The sequence below is a fragment of the Cynocephalus volans genome, chromosome 9 (genome assembly GCF_027409185.1).
Source record: "Cynocephalus volans isolate mCynVol1 chromosome 9, mCynVol1.pri, whole genome shotgun sequence".
NCBI classification, from domain to species: domain Eukaryota; kingdom Metazoa; phylum Chordata; class Mammalia; order Dermoptera; family Cynocephalidae; genus Cynocephalus; species Cynocephalus volans.
The window spans coordinates 33720946-33730605 of record NC_084468.1 but is presented as its reverse complement, the minus strand read 5'-3'; the positions used below and the strand labels follow the sequence as shown (position 1 = coordinate 33730605).

General features: G+C 40.8%; 1 pseudogene; it reads left to right on the top strand.

The window, feature by feature from the left end:
* Positions 1-3535: 3535 nt before the first annotated feature.
* On the top strand, positions 3536-7684 carry LOC134385682 (NADH dehydrogenase [ubiquinone] 1 alpha subcomplex subunit 10, mitochondrial-like; annotated as a pseudogene).
* The last annotated feature ends 1976 nt before the right edge of the window (positions 7685-9660 follow it).

The window sequence follows — 9660 nt, the reverse complement described above, 5'->3', positions numbered from 1 at the left end:
GGCATTTCCTGTCAGCTGGAAGTTAAAGTCCAGAGGTTTGACAAGATTAAGATTAAATATCTTTGTCATGAATACTTTATAGGTGATCCTGTGTACTTTATATTACATCTCATCAGCAGTCACATGACTGACACTGAATATGATCACTAGATTAAGGTGGTAACTGCTGGAACTTCCTGTTGAAATGCTATTTTTCTCCTCAGCAATTAGAAACCTGTGGGGAGATAATGTTGCACCATGCATCTATCCTTGTGTGCAGCAATCTTTCACTGAATGGTTTAGTCCTTAAGGACAACAACCTTATTCACCTTGCGTGCTTAAGAGCAACTCACAATGACTTACAGCACTATTTCTAAAATACCTTCAACAAACTTTTTTTTTTTGTATTTTCTATGATTCTATGTTACAAGTGTTCATTTGGCTGTTCTTCAAAAACCTCTCCTCTCTCCCCAAAATTGTATTCTTAAATCTAGTTTACAAGTGTTCATTTGGTTGTTCCTCAAAGTTGCACAATGGTGACAGAGAAGTTCTGCAAATATGTGTAAACATTTCCTGTCAGGGACAGCCAGAAACATTCAGCTTTGCTATGAAAGCCTCCTTTATTTTCTGCCAGCACCCAGAGTTTTCAAAATGATTCACAAAATAGGTAGACTTCCAGGCTGGTAAGGACTCCAGTGTGTTCTTCTGATACGAGGGGGTTTCAGTGATGATTAAACATTTGAATCATCTGGGGAGCTTTAAAACTCTATCCTGGTTCTTCCCCAGACCATTTGGATCAGAAGTTATGAGGTGAGCCAAGCATAAGTATGTTCTCAAAGCTCTCCAGGTGATTCTACTGGGCAGCCCATGTGGGAGCCACTGATAAAGAGGCTACTCCAAAAAGAAAAGTAATTCTCCTGTCACCACTTAACATCAAGGCACTATTACACCTTCCTCCAGAATGGTGATTGCTGGACTTTGCTTAACATCAGAATTACCTAGGGAGCTTTTAAATTTCCTAATGGCCAGGTTGCAACCCATACCAATTAAATGGGAATGTCTGTGCATGGGAACCAGGCATCAGACTATTTTAAAGGTGATTCTAATGTACAGCTAAGTTTTGGAACTGCTGCTCCAGAGACTGTCTTCTGAAGAGACAGTTGTGGTTTGCTTGAGAAAATAAGGACTCTGGAGTCAAACAGTTGTTCTGCTTACTACCTGTGTAATCTCTGTAATTATCTTACTGGAGGGACAATAATGCTAACTCACAGTTTTGTTGTCTGGACTGAAAAAGAATATATTTGCCAGCATATAATACTATCCATCTTATCCTTTGTATTAGTTTCCTATTGCTGCTATAACAAATTACCACAAAGTTTGTAGCTTAAAAGAACACATTATTTTACAGTTCTGGAGGCCAAAAAGACAAAATGGGTCTCACTGGACTAAAATCAAGGTAGTGGCAGAGCTGCATTCCTTTCTGGAAGCTCTAAGGGAGAATCTATTTTCTTGCCTTTTCCAGCTTCTAAAGGCCACCTGCATTCTGTGGTTCATGGCCACCTTCCATGTTCAAAGTCAGCAAAGGCCAGTAGTAGTTCTCATGTTGCATCACTCTGATTCTGACTCCTCTGCCTTCCTCCTCCACATTTAAGGACCCCTGTGATTACCCCAGGCCGAGCCAGATAATCCAAGATAATCTCCTTATTGTGAAATAGCTGGTTGGCAATCTTAATTCCATCTACTACTTTCATTCCTTTTGCTGTGGAAAGCAACATACTCACAGGTTCTGGGCATTGAGATCTTCAGGAGGCCATTATTTTGTCTACCACACCCTATATACCTTTTCCCTCTGATCAGTATACAAAATATAATTGTAGGTTTATGTTGATTAATGTCCTACAAATACATGAGAATTTTGTTAATGTTTTATTAGCATGATACCAACTAAATGATACCTATTGCACTCTTGTTTCACTGTTCCTTCTGCTAATAGATCCCTTCTCTGCTGCCTGTTGAAGGGACAGGCTTAGGCACCCATGTTTGTGTCACATGATTTTTCTGCATCTCACTGCTGATTGGACCGGGGTGGTCACCTGACCCATAGGGAGACAATGAATTGGCATGTCAGCACTTCATTATAGAGTTTTTCTTAAGAACTTGAAGTAAGATCTACAGACAACTGTAGTTAGTTGTTGCTGCAGTCTGGAGCCAAAAAAAAAAAAAAAAAGGATCGTAGAATTAGAACTGGAATTGGCAACATGGCAGTTCAATGCCATGTGCAAGTCAGAATTTGAATAGAGCAGGAATCACAATAGCCCAGACGGAGATGGTCTGCACAGAGGACAGCTGAGGACATTTACAGGGAAAAGCTGAGATGCAAGACTTTTCAGCCCCCAGAAGGGAGGCGCTTCAGTTTTTAGAAAAGTCCTGTTCCACAGCCTTGGCTATCTTTTGGAAAACAATGTTTTTTCTCTCCCATCCCTGACCGTCCCCTTCTCTCTCTCCAAAAGTGTGTCCTTAAATATACAACAGGATCTACGGTAACACCTCATTTTAGCTATCGCGGCAAAGGATATTATGGCAGGGAATCTAGATGTTTAAATAGGAATGGAAAAAAAATAAAAATAAAAATAAAAAAAATAAAAAAAATAAAAATAAAATTAAAAAAAAGGGCCAAGCCCGTGGTGCACTTGGTAGAGTGCGGCGCTGGGAGCGCTGCGGCGCTCGCGCTGCGGCGCTCCCGCCGCGGGTTCGGATCCTATATGGGACTGGCCGGTGCACTCACTCACTGGCTGAGTGCCGGTCACGAAAAAGGACAAAAAAAAAAAAAAAAAAAAAAAAAAAGGAATGGAATCAAGTGTCACTGTCACCTCAGGCATAAGGAGCATCTTATTGGTCACATTTCTCAATTCCACCTGTGGCCAGGGCCCTACCCTGCGGCCTTCGCTTTTAGTTTCTCGAGTTTCTTCTGCTCGTCCTTTTGTTTTGCTTGAAGGTCTTATCCTCCTTGTCCAGCTCCTTGAACTCCTTCCTGGGCCATTTCAGGAGCTTCTTCTTGCCACCTTCCTGGCTGGACATGGCACCTGCTGCCCCTTCCCCAGGCCCTGCCTGGAAAATAATGTTTCAAACAAGATATTAAAAACTAGAACTTGTGTCACCAAAGAGAATTAAAGAGTTTTATTATTAGTTCTGAAGATTTTTTGTAAAGTCATCACATCTTTCACCTATCCAGGTAACAGCAAATGGAGAAAAGAAAATGAAAAATAATCTTAAAAGCTCATCATCCTGATGTTCCTGACCTTCCATCTTCTACTAATAACATGGAAAGTTCTACAGGGAAGGCAAGTGCATCAGTTAGAAATGCTGTTGGCTCAAATTAGCAGCAAAACCAATTAATGGCAGCTAAACTCAAAGGGCATTTATTTTACTGAACAAGAAGTCTGGAGATGATTCCAGGATTTGTTCTGAGGCTCCGTGATGTCTTCAAGGATCCCTGCCCTTGGGATCTAGGAGGACATTCTCAGCTATTGGCTTCTCATTGCCTCATGGTTACAAGATGGTTGCTGCAGCTTTTAGGTATTTTGGCTTCCCATCAGCTCTACAAGGTACAATGAAGAGGTGGGGGGGGTACATAAGCACATTTATCCCTCTGAGGTTTTGTCATTTATCTGGGAAGGGAACTCCCCCAGCCAACTTCCCGTACATCTTTCTGGCCAGAAGAGGCTCACATGACTACCTCTAACCCAACACTGTCAAAAGAGAGTGAGACAACATGATGTTTTAGACCGAACATGAGTAATAACCTGTGCCAGATGCCTCCCTCCCTGAGATGAATGGATTTCCACTGATGGATGTTCTGTTAGCCGGGTAGAAGCAGGTGATTAGCTGCTGGGGAGCCAGCACACCGTTTGCAACAAGCAAGCAATGAAATGGCTGAAAGGAGGAAGAGCAGAAACAAGACTCAGGAAACCATGCACTTCTTGATTTTGCAAGAAAGAGCTCTAGTTATGCATGTTAACAGCAGTTCTGGCTGAGCTGCTGGTAGCACAGCAGAAATACATTTGTCCTGTATTCTGAAGGAAACTTGCAGGTTTGGGGTGGAAGGCCATGCCTGGGATTCACTCTGAGCGCTTTATCTTCACGTGCTATTTGAAAAATCCCTGTGGGTGGCAATGGGCAGGGCCAGTTAACACCAGGATTTCTAAGCATTGAACAGATTTGAGTCTCCTCTTTTTCCCTCCCTCCCCACCCCAAGTGATTCAAAATAATAATGAAGTTCAACCCATAACTACCAATACCAAAGTTTCCCCATGACTACCACCCACTTCAGTGTTTTTTGTTTTTGTTTTTAAATAACAATATCAACTTTGTCAAAAACTTTTTTTGGGAGGCGGGGTGACTGCAGCTTTTCTGCTGCCTTAAAGTATATGCTTAGTCTCTATTTTAAATAAAACAGTACTACTCATGAGGATCTCTAGCTTTGCAGTTCATCACTGGAACTCAAGATACTAAAAGAAAAAATAGTTTATCAAGTATCAAGGCATAGCTCTAATCAATTTCAACAGCGAAGTCAATGTATGTAAAGCACATAAAATACTGCTTGACATATAGTGAGCTCTATATAAAGGGTTTGATGTTGTTGCTATGGATCTCAAAACTTTTTTGAAATGAAAAGACCACATAATTTACATAAAGAAAGTATGCTGGGCCGGACCCGTGGCGCACTCGGGAGAGTTCAGCGCTTGGGAGCGCAGCGGTGCTTCCGCTGCGGGTTCAGATCCTATATAGGGATGGCCGGTGCGCTCACTGGCTGAGCACGGTGCAGACGACACCAAGCCAAGGGTTGTGATCCCCTTACCGGTCAGAAAAAAGACAAAAAAAAAAAAAAAAGAAAGAAAGTATGCTAAAGAGAGAGCAGCGGAGAGAGGGAGAAAGGTAAGAGAACTAACCCTTTTAAGCATTCTATTCTCTATTCTCTATTCTACCCCTATTCTGGATACAGGAAAGACAATACACATACATGTCTTACTGCATTTAATCCTTATAACCAACCCCAGGGGTAAGTATTATTACAGCTACTAGACCAGAGAGGAAATTGAACCTCACAAAGTTGGAGTGACTTGTGCAAGATAAGAAGTTAGCAGCAAAGCTAACTCAGGTCTGTCTCACTTAACTGAGCCATACTTTCCTTAAAAACATATGTTCTCTTTTTTTGACAGATACGTGGGGCGAAAAAAAAATTACAGTATGGGTAAAAGCTTTAGCTGTTCACAAAAAAAGGGCATCAAATCCATTTAAACTGGATTGCTGTTGATGTCCCTAAAGGCAAGTAGGTGTAACTTTTTTGAATAACTATTGTTGATTATTTACAGTCTTGTAATTACAAAGGTTAAAAATGTTATTCCTGTCCACAGAGAACACATGGACCAGTGGAGAAGCAGAAATGCAAACAAATAATTAATATCCAACATGATAACTGCTACAGTGGTCACATATTCAGAGTTAAATCATGGAAAAAAGAACTTCCAACCTGGAAGGGGATAAATACTCATGGAGGATATATAGACATTGGCTTAAGGACAAATGAAAGTTTGCCAGGCACATAGTCTGTGGGCAGGCATTCCAGGCAGAGAGGACAGTCAGTGCACAGCAGGGAGGTTTTAGAGAGCTCTGGGAATTACAAATAGTTCAGAATAGCCAGCTTGTGAAATTTAAAAGTGAGTTGCAGAATATGAATCCCTAGGGAAAAGCAAGAGCCAGGTCCTTGTAAAAGTGTTTGGCTTTTATTTTTATGGATAAAAATAATAATTCTGTACCATTGTGATGCCACCAAATAAGAGATGATATAAAAGTATAGTGGCCCCAAATCAATATTTTAAATACTCATGCCTGCAAAAAAATTGGAGATAACCTAAATGTCTACCAATAGAGGATTGATTAAATATGTTTTATATACACATAAATGAAAAACTATGCAGCTATTTAAAAAGAATGAGGCAGATCAATGGTGTTCTAGATCAGGCGGTTCCAGCATAGTCTCAACTGCTCATGACACAATCATACTTCCTCTAACGGTGGTGACCCCTTGGATGAAAGTTATAAGAAAAAAGCCTTATAAAAATGAAACAAAACTCTTTAGACATGGGATAGAAATTCCTTCGGAATGTTCTAGGGAGGAGTTTGGAAGAACTCCTAGCAAGCAAAGCTAACAGTTTATTTGGAAGGTGCAAGCCCAGTGTGGTGAGGGAGAAGTGAGTCCAGAGCAGGTGCAGTGCAATGTGCCAGCAAGCTGACCCAATCAAGGAACCATAAAGAGACGCAGCGCCACACTCAGCAGAAGGGTTATAAGTATCTCTGAAGCATCTCAGAGTAGTCCGTGGAAGAGAGAAAGGAGGGAAAAATCAACTGCTTGACTCCTCCTGTCTCCTGTTTCCAACTGGTCGATATTCACACTTCCCAGTTATGTCATCTGGTCCCTTCGCAGCACATGGGAATCTGGGACCTATGCCTTGTAGTGTGGTGCTTCATCCAGATCCAAAAGCAGAGGTGCTGAAAGAGGACTGAAGAAAGAAGAAAGAAGGAGGCTGTTGAGGGAATTTAAAAAGGCATCTAATATTTTTATCCCAGTACATTTACTGCCTGGCTATAAGGTCAGGAAACACAGATAAATTATTTTATCATATATTATAAATCAGTAAGTTATCTTTCTTTTTATGTATTACCAATATTTTTAGATTTGAGGGCCACTCTATATTCTGGTATAAAACAAATTCCAAAATGTACTCTCAGTGAAAAAAACAAGGTATAGAGCAGTATGTAGGATATTCTAACAATGGATAAAATAGAGAATATATGTATTCTTAGTTCTGCAGGGAATGCCTCTGGAAGGAGACACAAAAAATCAATAGCAGTATTTGTCTTTGGGAGGGGGAAGTGGGTGGCAGGGGAATTGGGGGGAGAGAGAGACTCACTTTTTACCATATTCCATTTTGTGCATTTCTAACTTGGTACCAGTCAAGTTATTATCTATTAATGCAAAAACTTACATTATACTGTGTCTTTGTTTATGCAGCTATAACAAAATACCACAGGCTCAGTAATTTATAAACAATAGAAATTTATCTCTCACAGTTCGGCAGGATGGAAAGTCCAAGACGAAGGAACTGGCAGGTTTGATGTCTGGTGAGGGCACCACTACGATGAGGTGAAGAAGGTCCCCGTCTGTGAACACCTGCCTCCCCACATGGTATCTACATGGATGTGCCCATCCCAGAGATCCAGAGTTGCATTCAGAAGAAAGGAAACCCACATGAGAGGAAGATCTCCCCTGCCTACCTTCAGGACATTGAGAATGCCTGTAAGAAAACCTTCCTTTCTGAAATGAGTAAAAAATGTGACATTTTACAATATAGGTCAAGAGAAGCTCAAGATGCAGGAAAGGTGGTCGAGGATGTTGAATACTTCAAGAGTGACAGCGGGCCGTGGCTCAACCCAGGGCGACTGGACATTTCACAGTTTGCGAGTGCTGGTTCAGTATAAGTTGGAGATGCTGAATTATATAGTCATCCCTGTCTGTCTTCCAGAAATCACGATTGGAGCTCACCAGAGTGACTAAGTCTTCCGTAAATTCAGAGAGCTTCTGGGCTGCAAGTACTGACCTGGGTACAATGCTGACATAGGCAACAAGTCCATCTGGCTGAAGTGAATGGCTACCCTCTGCTCCAGCTGCATCTCAGTGACAAAGAGGTTTCTGGTCTGCTTGACTGCCATGGACTCTATATAGCTTTAAAATTAGGGTGAGAAATAGTAAATGATCCAAAAATTGCACAGTAGAAGAAGTGGCTTGGCAGAAAGCAGTCTGCCCTGTACTATAACTAATGGAGTTGGAGGAAACAACTTGTATTTAAAAGGTTTTGGAACCTTCTAGCTTTATTTTGAAATGATTCATAATTATCACTGGGGGAAAAAAATGGGTCTGCTTTGACAGACAGCTCTTGCTAGAAGCGTGCCATTTTACCACGGTGGCTCTATGTCATGCAGGTATTGTACATTATTTCTTCAGATGTTAAGAAATAAAACCACTTCTACGGAACTTCTCCCCATTATACATCTGTGCGAGCGCACATGCACACGCACACACAAGGCCCCCACCTCGTAATACCATCACATTGGCGATCAAGTTTCAACACATGAATTTGGGGAGACATTCAGACCATAGTATACTCAGAAACAAATTTTTAATGCTAGGAAGAGCATACTGGCAGAAGTAAAGAGGGTTTTGAAGATCGTTGAAATCAACAAGTACATGTGAGCGTCAGGATACTGGAGCGGATACCCAAGTGACCATGGCAAAACAAGCCCGACCTGACAGCACATACAACCCAACTGAGAAAACAATTAGCTGAGTGTTAGGGTAACCCCATGTGCTATGGAACCCTAACCAAGTCAAAACAACAAATCCTTGCATGCATACACCATTCTTAGTGCCGAAGAAATTATTTTTGTGGCAAAGCCTCTACAAAGCAGGCCTCAGTTTCTCTGAAAATTTCTTTGAAATTGTTGAAGCTGAGCTAGAACAGGGGCCAGCAAACTTTTCCTGTAAAGGACAGATGGCAAATATTTCAGGCTTTGCAGACCAGACTGTCTCTGTCACAACTACTCTATTCTGCTGTTGCAACACAAAAGCAGCTGTAGACAACACATAAACAAATGAGCGTGCCTGTGTTCCAATAAATCTTTACTGAAAGTTTTGGAAGTCTATTGGAAATTAAAATAAAATTTTAAATTTTATATAGTTTTTACATGTCATGAAATATTCTTCTTCTGATTTTTTTCCAACTCTTTAAAAATGTAAAATCCATTCTTTAGCTTGCAGCCTGTACAAAAACCTTATTTTGGACCATATTTGGCTTGTGGTGTATACTGTGCTCACCACTTAGTTACAATATTGCTCTCGTGTTAAAATACCAACTCTGTTCATGTAAAATCTCGATATCCCTATAACCAATAGTTGGCACAGTGATCTAGCCCTACGAACCTACTTACGCTTCATGCTTCCATTGCTGATTGCTTGATTTGCATTTCATTTTAGTTTAAAACTTTGTGTTTGTTCTCCTTACCTCTGTTATACTTACTCTTGCTGCATTGTGTGCTGATTTGAAACGGACTCCTGGATTGCAATGAAGGTCACAAAAGAGGATTTAATTCCTATGTGATTTCTGGTTAATTCCTTTCTGGGTGTTAGAATCACTTTTATGAGCCCCACACAATATGCCATATGGAATATCATTATGTGCTCCCTAGAGCTTCTGTTATTGCCATCTGTCTGTGACTTCCTATGTGGTTTTCTTGGCAGTGGGAGATTCATCTATCAGATACGCTTCTATAAAGCAAGTTTTGAAAACCAAATACTAAACAACATCTGCCTCTGAAGTTAGATGTGTATTTTCAAGACTTCTACGTTTGAAGCACATTAATAATGATCTCTACTGTGAGGCCACAGTTAAAAATTTTGAGTGTACTGTAGTCCATCACCATGGTAACACTCACATGCCAGGACTGCCAACACTGCAAATCCTTCCCCAAGCAAATCTTTAAAATCTCTCATGTTGACAATTCTGATATGTTACTCAGAACTTTGGCATTCTGCCTAAACGAGGCCTCTGTTTTCAAACACACCCA